Raw genomic sequence first — 9,618 nt, forward strand, 5'->3', positions numbered from 1 at the left:
TACCACTTAGTCCAAAAAGCCAATTGGAAAGTGATATATTCAATGGGTCTAACCAGGATGACTTATATTTCATTGTCATTAATGAGTTATTTAGTGTTTTGTGATTGCAGTCACAATTTATGCTCTCTTGATTTTTGTTTTTGTTACTATAATTAGGATACACCCAATTAGGGCAATAAGCTTAATATAATTAAATAGCATTAATAATAAAATAAAAAATTTAAAAATAGAAAATTAGGTAGAAAAAAGGAGAGAGAATATTATAGGATAACATTGTTCTGGTATTGTTATTAAATAAATTTTAAATGTAAATTTTGTAGCAGCCGAGACCAAAAGAAAATTAAAATTTGATAATTTCCATTTTCTGATGAAAGGAAGCTTGTTTGTTATTCAAAAGAGACCTCAAATCTTTTTTTTTTCTTTTCTTTTTTTTTTTTAAGGGTTTCCTTAGAACTAAGTATCATAGCTTTAAAAAATGTATTTAGGAATCTAGGCTTTGATGGACAGTTTCATTTTGCTTGCTTTGTTTCTATTGTTTTCCCATTCATCCTATGACTTAGTAGCGACTTTAATAAAATGCTATGATAACATTTTCGTGGCTTGCCTAATGTCTCGTGATTAGAGCAGAGATAGAAACCAGCTGGTTTAACCTCTAGCCAGGCCAAGACTGAAGCAATGCATCTTATCAGACAATTGAAACCACGTGCCTGAGCTCCGACCCCTGCTTGCAAGGTCGAGGAGGTAATGTGCAAATTTGGGATGCTTCTGAAAGTCTTTTTAAAAGGACTTCTGGGTGGTAAAAAGCTTAGCTGAAATGACTTCTTCATGTTCTCTGGAAACTCAAACCCAGTATTTTTGCTGAGAGTCTGGGTAAAAGTGGTTGAATTTGACCTTATTACTTCAAAGCTTCTATTGCACTTTTAAAGATAAAGGAAAACATTGCTGCCTCAAAACAAATGGACTGTTGGCTCCAAGCAATCATTTGAGGGTACTAAAACAGTCAGAAGCCATTAATGTTATCACAAAGTTGGACCCCTCTTCCCAGGGAATCTTGGAACTACAATGCAGTTTCCTTTGTTGGCATGTAAGTTTGGCTCCATTTCCTCTCTCTCTTCAGTCACAAGTCTCTCGTCCTTAAATTAAGTGCTTCATCAAACAGTTTATGAGATTCAATTAGTCCCTTTTTCATTCTTCCAGAAATCCTTATCCTCTGTGAGAACCCATCTTAATCAGTTTTTTGTCATTGTTGTTGGTATATATATATCCTCAAGGCCTGAATCATTTAGGCTGTTTATTAATCATTTTATTAGAAAAGTCTCTTGAGATTAAGCACCCTCAGTCTCACAGAATTCCTCAAAGGCAAGGATACAGGAGGTAAAGACAAAATAAACTGATCTGAATTACAGACATTTTCTCAAAACAAAACTGGTTTTGCTCAGAAATTCGAGTTTTGTGTTGCCTGTTATATTGTCTTCTGCAATATCCTTTCAATTTTAGCAGTACGTTTCATATCATAGGATTCGAGTGCTATGGAAGCACCATCCTCCAAACCTCACCACCTCGGTCATAGGAGGGGTGCGGCACTGATGCTCCATGTGCTGTTTATCGATGATTTCTAGGAATAAAAAGGGAGACTATGAGATAATAGACAGATACACTTCTACAGATAAGAACAGTTCTATGGAAAATGTGATTAGCAGGGCCAGCTCCATGGCACAGCAATAACACGCTGCTCAACTTAAGCTGAATCCCACATGGTGACTGTGGTTTAATCCCTGGCCCAGTTAGCCCCAATGCTGTGGGGTGCCAAGATGCAGTCGGCTGGAGGCCTGGAGGAAGGGAATTGCAGTATGACCAGAGTCGGTGGAGGGCACTCGTCTCTCTCTCAATTATTCACGTGTGTGTGCATGCACTCTATCACGAATAAACACCAAAATATGTGATTAGAAAAAGTTCCCTTTGTCTAGCTTTTAACATTGGGATACGTGCTTATGAAAACTTTATTTCTATTGGTGATTGCTTATTCCAAATTCAGGTTTTGAATAATGTTTATAAATGTTGTGTTTGCAAAGTTAATGGTAAACATAAGTTGTACGTTATGTTGGGTCATGAGAAAAGTCGTGATGTATTTTTCTATGCAAAAATGGATCAGGATTTTTCTGACAACCCAATACAACAGTGTTCCATAGCATCTTAATTTCAAAGACTATGAATTTGGGGTAGTCATAACAGTCTTTGTGACAGGTGTATACATCAACCAAACACAAAGACATCTTAGCATTTCTGTATGTAAGGTGTTAGCTGCCAGTTTTGATTTGGATCACATGACTAGATGAAATGTCCAGATAGCACATTACTTTCCTTAGTGTGTATGTTTATTTGCATGGACTGGAAAGGAGCTACATACAGGTTGCTGGGATGCAGAAGCCTCTTGTCATAGTCAAATAGCTTGCCTATGTGCACGATGCAGCTAAAAATATGGATAATCCCCCCAAAAGAACAAATACACAAGCATTTACAGGACTAAACGCTAAGATCATAGAGCTTCTAGTTTTTAATTTATCCTTTTGCCAATATTGGCAGATGCCCTAAAAACATCAGCCCAGTTTAGGTCACTGCATGTTCTTCATGAAAAATGTATTGGAGGCCTCGCGGCTGCTGCCCCATTATACACAATCACACTGAGCCAGCGCCCGGGCCTGGTGTCTGGCTCCAGCCTCCTTAGCCGCATTCCCTTCCTCTCGCCGCTCCCCAGCCATGGACCCCTGCACAATGAGCGAGCTCTGGGCCTTCGTGAAAATGTGTAAGCAGGATCCGAGTGTTCTGCACACCGAGGAGATGTACTTCCTGAAAGAGTGGGTGGAGGGCATGGGGGGTAAAGTACCACCAGCTACTCAGAAAGCTAAATCTGAAGAGCATATCAAGGAAGAAAAAAACAGGTAGTAAGAGGATGGAGAAAAACATAAAGACAGAGGAACCATCAAGTGAGGAAAGTGAACTAGAAATTGGCAATGAAGGTGTGATTGAACCAGACACTGATGCCCCTCAAGGAGTGGGAGATGAAAATGTAGAGATAACTGAGGAGATGATGGATCAGGCAAATGATAAGAAAGTAGCCGCCGTTGAAGCCCTCATGATGGTGAACTACAGAAAGCCACTGACTTGTGTACAGAGGCCATCAAGCTGAACCCATGCCTGGCCATTCTGTGTGCCAAGAGAGCCAGTGTTTTCACCAAATCACAGAAGCCAAATGCTGCCATTCGAGACTGTGACAGAGCCATTGAAGCAAACCCTGCTTCAGCTCAACCTTATAAGTGGTGAGGAAAAGCTCACAGATTTCTGGGCCATTGGGAAGAAGCAGCACATGATCTTGCCCTTGCTTGTAAACTGGATTATGATGAAGATGCTAGTGCCATGTTCAAAGTTCAACCAAGGGCCCAGAAAATTGCAGAACATCGGAGAAAGTATGAGCAAAAACATGAAGAGCGAGAGACCACAGAAAGAATAGAAAGAGTTAAGAAGGCTCGAGAAGAGCATGAGAGAGCCCAGAGGGAGGAAGAAGCCAGAGGACAATCTGGAGCTCAGCATGGCTCTTTTCCAGGTGGCTTTCCTGGGAGAATGCCTGGTAATTTTCCAGGAGGAAGGCCTGGAATGGGAGGGGGCATGTCTGAAATGGCAGGGAAGAGCTCAATGAAATTCTCAGTGATCCAGAGGTTCTTACAGCCAGGCAGGATCCTGACGTTATGGTGGCCTTCCAGGATGTGGCCCAGAACCCAGCAAATATGTCAAAATATCAGAGCAACCCAAAGGTTATGACTCTCATCAGTAAATTGTCAGCCAAGTTTGGAGGTCAAGCATAATGTCCTTCTGACAAAGTAAAGCCCTTTCTGAAGGATAAGCAACCTACGTCACCTAATGGATGTCGCAATAATACAAACCAGTGTACCTCTGACCTTCTCATCAAGAGAGCTGGGGTGCTTCGAAGATGATCCCTACCCCTCTGCCCTAAATGCAGCTGAAGCATTTTACAGTGGTTTGCCATTAGGGTATTCATTCAGATAAAGTTTTCCCAGTAGAAATTACAAACTTTAAACACTTTTTAAACCTTAAAAATATTTAAAATGAATTAAAAGGGTGTGTTAATTCCTACATTTTTTTTTCTTTACTAATCATTTTGGGGCTTTTCCCTGAATTATTGGGCAAGGAAGATACTTAAATATGGAAGATTTATTACTTTAGTTTGAGTTAAATAAAAGTTTATTAGTAGAAGGCAAATGTAACTCATAAATAGATAAAGTTTGATTTGAATATAAGGTTACAGATGCATTTTGATTTATCTTTTTAAATGCTTTATTTAAAAAAAAAAGATTTATTTCAGCGAAACTATAGGGACCATCAGTATTGCAATAGGCCCTGGTTGGGGACTGGCAGTACCTGGCAGGGTGGCAACCATCTGTGTGTTGTGTAACATGGACCTTGTACAGGCTGCCTTCAGGCTTACACTGTGGCGAAGAGAGGAATTTGTATAATGCTGCAGTAGAGCTGAATTACTCTTAGCTCTCTTTTTGTCCAATAGATCAAATAAATGTTTCATATTATTTCCACAAAAAAAAGTATTGGAAAAATCAGAAACTCATTTGCAACTGAGAACACATCAAAGTTAGCATGTTTCTGGTGCAAATAAAAGGTTTCTTTTCCTTATAATTATTCAATTGGGTCTTTACAATTTGATGAGAATTTAATAAGCACTGAAATTTGGTATCTATATTTGTTACAAATTTCCTAAGGGAAATAGCTATCTCCATGCTACAGTTAACAGAATTTCTACAGAATCCATGGCCCAGTTCTTCCTTCCTGGGAAGACCAGCTTTGGCCTGGTGCCTGCTTCACTCCCATGTGGTATTGTTCTTCAGGAAGATGGCATCACACCTGTGTGGGGTGCTCAGTGAGGCTAAGAGTGGCTGCATCCTCCATAGCATACAGCCTGTGAGATGTAAAGAAAAGGCCTCTTGGAACTGTTTCTAGGGGAAACTTCTACTCTATTCAAGAAGGCCAAGGGCAGGAATATTTCCTTATGCCTCTCTTACATAAACTTGACTCGTAGGATGCTATGAGGGCTCTCTCAGCCTGGGGAAGGCAGCCCTTTGGAGGAATAGATGGGGGTCTTCATGGCTGAGGCCCTGAATTAACTGACCTCCAAGGATGTGCTCCTTGGGAACTATTATGTAAGATCAATATTTTCTTTGTGTTAAATATGAAGCTCTTTTGAGTTAGAATTTCTGAAACCTGTGGCTGAAATCATCCTGATAGAGCCTCTGAATTAAGTCTAACTTCCGACTCCTGCTGCTTGGACGTCTCCATTCCCTGGTGTCGGGTGTTAGATTCATGTCTAGTCTTATTCTTCTTTCCTCTCAGTCTCCTGGGTCCTTTTCTTAAATGTCTCTACTTCATCTGCAGACTTCTAGTGAGCAGTTACTGGGTGCCAAGTCCTATTCTTGGCAATGCGGATGCCAGATAGTAACAGCACCTCTCCGGGGAGCTGCAGGCCTCCCTTCCGTGGTTGAGAATGGCTCCCCTGAGTTTTATGCAGTTGGAAGTTTTGCAATGATCATCTCTTCTGTTTTTTTCCAGGAGTAAAATTGCAATTACACTGTGTCTGCTTTGCCTTACATTTGCCACTGCTCTGGTTTTCTTCCCCTTCCTCTTGCTGATATTTTCCTCCATCCATTCCTGGGGCCCCTACATTAACTCTTGCCTCTGCCTTAAACAGGCATTGGAGTTTCATCTTCCCCTTCTTGAGTCTTCCTCCTCTGAACACAGTGGAAGAAGTTAATCATCTCAGGCCACTGTGCTTTTGGGCAAAAAGACTAGCTAAACAGCACTATCAGAAATACCAGATACAAAGAAACTATTAAGAACCTGACAGTGAGACTGTGCTTAGGGATGCAAAAGAGCCCTCTAAGAAAATGTCATGAGGGTTTAGTATAAAGATGCAGTATACAGACTCTGGGTCTGGACAGCTTAGATTCAGATCCTAGCTCCAACCTCTCCGCAGCTATGTGATCCTGATTTAACATCTTTATTCCTCAGTTTCCCATAAAATGGAGATGATGACAGTGAGTGCTACCATGGGGTTGTGATACAGGTCAGTGTGTAATACATGAAAGCTGGGGGCATAGATGGTAAAATACAATGCTCTACAAGACTGACCCAGATGGGAAGGCCACTGGTTCACATCTAGACCTCCCTGAGGACACCAGGTACACGTGTACCCATGACCTGGGGCTAGCTGAGGGCCAAGGGGAGCATAAAGTCTTCGTTGGGAGTGTATACATACTCACTCTTATGGAAGAAATAGTAAATAAATTATGTGCATGTGTACAAAAGCTTATCACAGCATTATTTGTAAAAGCCAAAGACTGGAAACAATCTAGTCATCCTTGTACTTTGTTCTAGATCAACTCAGTTGAAACTTCTACAACCCAAAAGAAAAGGAAGACACTCTTCATGCTTTTCATGTGTTGATACATTATTTCTCAAGTTAGACACACATACACACAGGTATGTGCTACCAACCAAAATATCTTTAGAAGATACACAGGAACAGTTTGAGGGAGGAATTCCCCACTTTGAGACCTGTGCCAAAGTTCACATGAAAGACTTCCAGAGGTGGATCACACAGGGCTGAAGCTGCAGCTAGGAAGTCAGAGTCACCCAGCTCTCTTCACCCTCAGAGGCTGGGAACTGCTTCCGCAGGACCCAGTATCAGATCCCCTCCTAGGAAGTGAGAGAGAGAAAGACCCACCCTTTCTAGAAGGCCTACGACTCCTTCCTAGCACGACCTCAGACCTGTGGCCTACTTGTTTTCAAGGGGTGTTTTTGGGAAATTTTTTTTTTTTTGGCTGAAGGAAGAAAGCAAGAACATATAGAGGAGGGTACTTTCAGTCATTTTGTCCTTTTGAACCATGTGAATCATTTTCTATTTTAAAACTAAGCAGAAATTACATTTAAAATATTAAAAGAAAAAATGTAACACAAAAAATTATACATAGTCCAGGACAGCCACCGTTGGGGGTTTATATGTATCTTTGACCCCATTCCCTGGCTACCTTTTCTGTGGGGCTACCTTTTCCTTGGATCCTTGATGGTCCTTGCTAAATCCAGGGCTCTTCCTAAGTCTTTCAACCTCTCTCTGCCATGCCCGCCAACAACACCTCAGTGGTGTGGCATTCTAAGAATACCTATCAGATGCTTGCAAGGTTTCCATGATGTCACGTCTTCACATGATCTCCTAAGGGTCATTGCAGACTTAAATTTCATCTTGGAAGTGAATTCAGAACCATTGCTCTTAGAGTATTATTTTTAAATAACTTGATTTTATTGCTGAAAACGAAAATGTTTATACATAACTAACTATAGCTCCATCATTACCTGATTCAAAGTAGCTTTATTAATATAATAGGAAAACAAGCTTCAGTTTCAAGCTCTACTGGGGAGTGTGCTTAGAGCTGAATATTTAATTCAGAGAGAATATGGTGGCTTAATCTTGGCATTCCAAATGCTAGAGAAGAAGGATTTATATTATTTTAACATCTATTTATTAATATGCTCAATACATAGTCAATGTCACTGTCATTTGATCTTCTTTATTATAATAGCCAACTTATTAACCAGCTTATTCAATACTTTATAAATAATTTTATAACTGAAACCAAGTACCTTTGCCTTCCTTCAGAAGCTGCCATCATTAAAACAAAATGAATTAGTTTAAAATGTCCCTAGTCAACATATTTTTCTTTATGGACTGACGATGTCAATAATGAATAATAAACAGTAGAAGTCATTCTACCCCTTAATAATAATGATGGAAGAACTATTTGCTTCATTAAGTATAATCATTCACCCACAGATATTTAGAGTTGGTGTTCTCCATTTATATTTTTCTAACTATTCATAAGCAGAGCTACGTAGCAGAGTTTGCAGTGTGGGAATCAGTGAAAATACAGTATTATTGAATACTGTGGCCTGTCATATCCTATTGGCAGTCTAGGAGTAGCTTGCAGGTTCTTGAGACTTGCATAGATAAGTTCTGTTGGAGGAACTTCCTGGCCATCTGCTTCTCGGTTTCCATGTAGGAGGGGCTTTTCAAAAACACTCCCTTCCCAGGAGAAAGCAATAGTGCAGCGAGACTTAGTTGTAAGATCTTAGAAACAGAAGTGGCTTATTTTGCCTCAAAAGCATGAAGCAGGGTTCCCCCTTTACCCCACACCACTGTACATCCAGGCTAGGGCCCACTCTTGCACTCCTGTGCTGCCCATTCTGCCTGGTGATGTGGGCCGGGGGAAGAATAGAGTCAAATGCACGAGTCTGCTTTGCAGACCCAGCTCCCCAGCAGAGGTTCCTGCACCCAGCTGGCTGGAAGTGAGAGTGGAAAGGGATGGGGGCATGGCTCAGTGGCTCCACTTTCCTGTAACTGAACTGTTACCCAGGAGGCCTGAGCAGAGCTTACACTTTGTAGCTGGTGGCTACTAGGGGAACGCTCAAGGGAACCCCCAAAACCATCTTGCTTGCCCGTGATTTTATCTATTTTCTTATTGTTTATATACTTTTTAATTTTTCTTTTTTTGGAGAGATTTTCACTCCCACTCTTTGTTTTGCTTATAAAAGAATGAAATGAACACACTTTTAAAAAAGAAAGGCGAATAGAGAATGAGATCCTGCCCCCATTCCTCCCTAGCTCTCTCTCCCCGTTCATTGAGGATCTTCCTATCAAAGTATACAGTTTTTGTGTAAAACTTGAAAGTTAGCCAGTACTTTAGGCCATACACAGTTTCAGTCCACTGACATTTAACATATCCACATATATATAAATTACGTATTTAATTTGTAAAAAGATTACATTCTGGGGCCAGATAGTAGGTACAAAAGTAAAACCACTGCTGTCTGTGAGGCTTACCCACATAGGCAGGTCCCCAGTTGGTATCCCAGGGCCTCCCTGTGCACACCACGGATGTGTGCATTCCTGTTATCTGACTGGCTGAGGCTGGGGGTGGGTCATGGTGTTAAGACCCTGTTGTGGGTGCTCTCTGTTTCTCATAGTCAAGGAAGAAATAAATAAACTTTTTTTTTTGAGAGGTTTTTTGCCATAGGGCACGTGCGCTCGCCAGACAGAGAGAGACATAGAGATAGAAAGTGAGAAATCACCCCCCGGGGGGATGGTCATGCCACAATCCCTTCTTCTCCATTCTCCTCTCAGGATCTTGGGCACGCATGCACATGCGCCCGGTGTGAGCCTTAAGCCACCGGGTCTGGGACACGAACCACGGTCGACTACATGGGAGTCCAGGCACAACACCCATGCTGGTCCCATAAACTTTTAAAATATATAGATACATAAATAAGAATGCTTCCCTTCTGCAGCTGAATTCTATCTATGGAATACCTGAAAACCTACTCTTGATGTTTTAGGGTGACTGAGCCTGTAGCTGTGTGAACAGTAAATTGAGACAGAGGGGAGAAACAGGAACTCTGGCTAAAAGATTGGTGGTGTACCAGAGGAGGAGGGGTAGTGACCAAGGTCCAGGCTATAAGAATAGGTTTGCCAGTGGGAATGAAAAA

General features: G+C 41.2%; 1 pseudogene; it reads left to right on the top strand.

Moving 5' to 3' along the window:
* The first annotated feature begins 2,757 nt into the window (after window positions 1-2,757).
* LOC102491757 (hsc70-interacting protein-like) lies at window positions 2,758-4,056 on the top strand (annotated as a pseudogene).
* The last annotated feature ends 5,562 nt before the right edge of the window (window positions 4,057-9,618 follow it).

The sequence above is a fragment of the Tupaia chinensis genome, unplaced genomic scaffold (genome assembly GCF_000334495.1).
Source record: "Tupaia chinensis unplaced genomic scaffold, TupChi_1.0 Scaffold000436_1, whole genome shotgun sequence".
Taxonomy (NCBI): domain Eukaryota; kingdom Metazoa; phylum Chordata; class Mammalia; order Scandentia; family Tupaiidae; genus Tupaia; species Tupaia belangeri.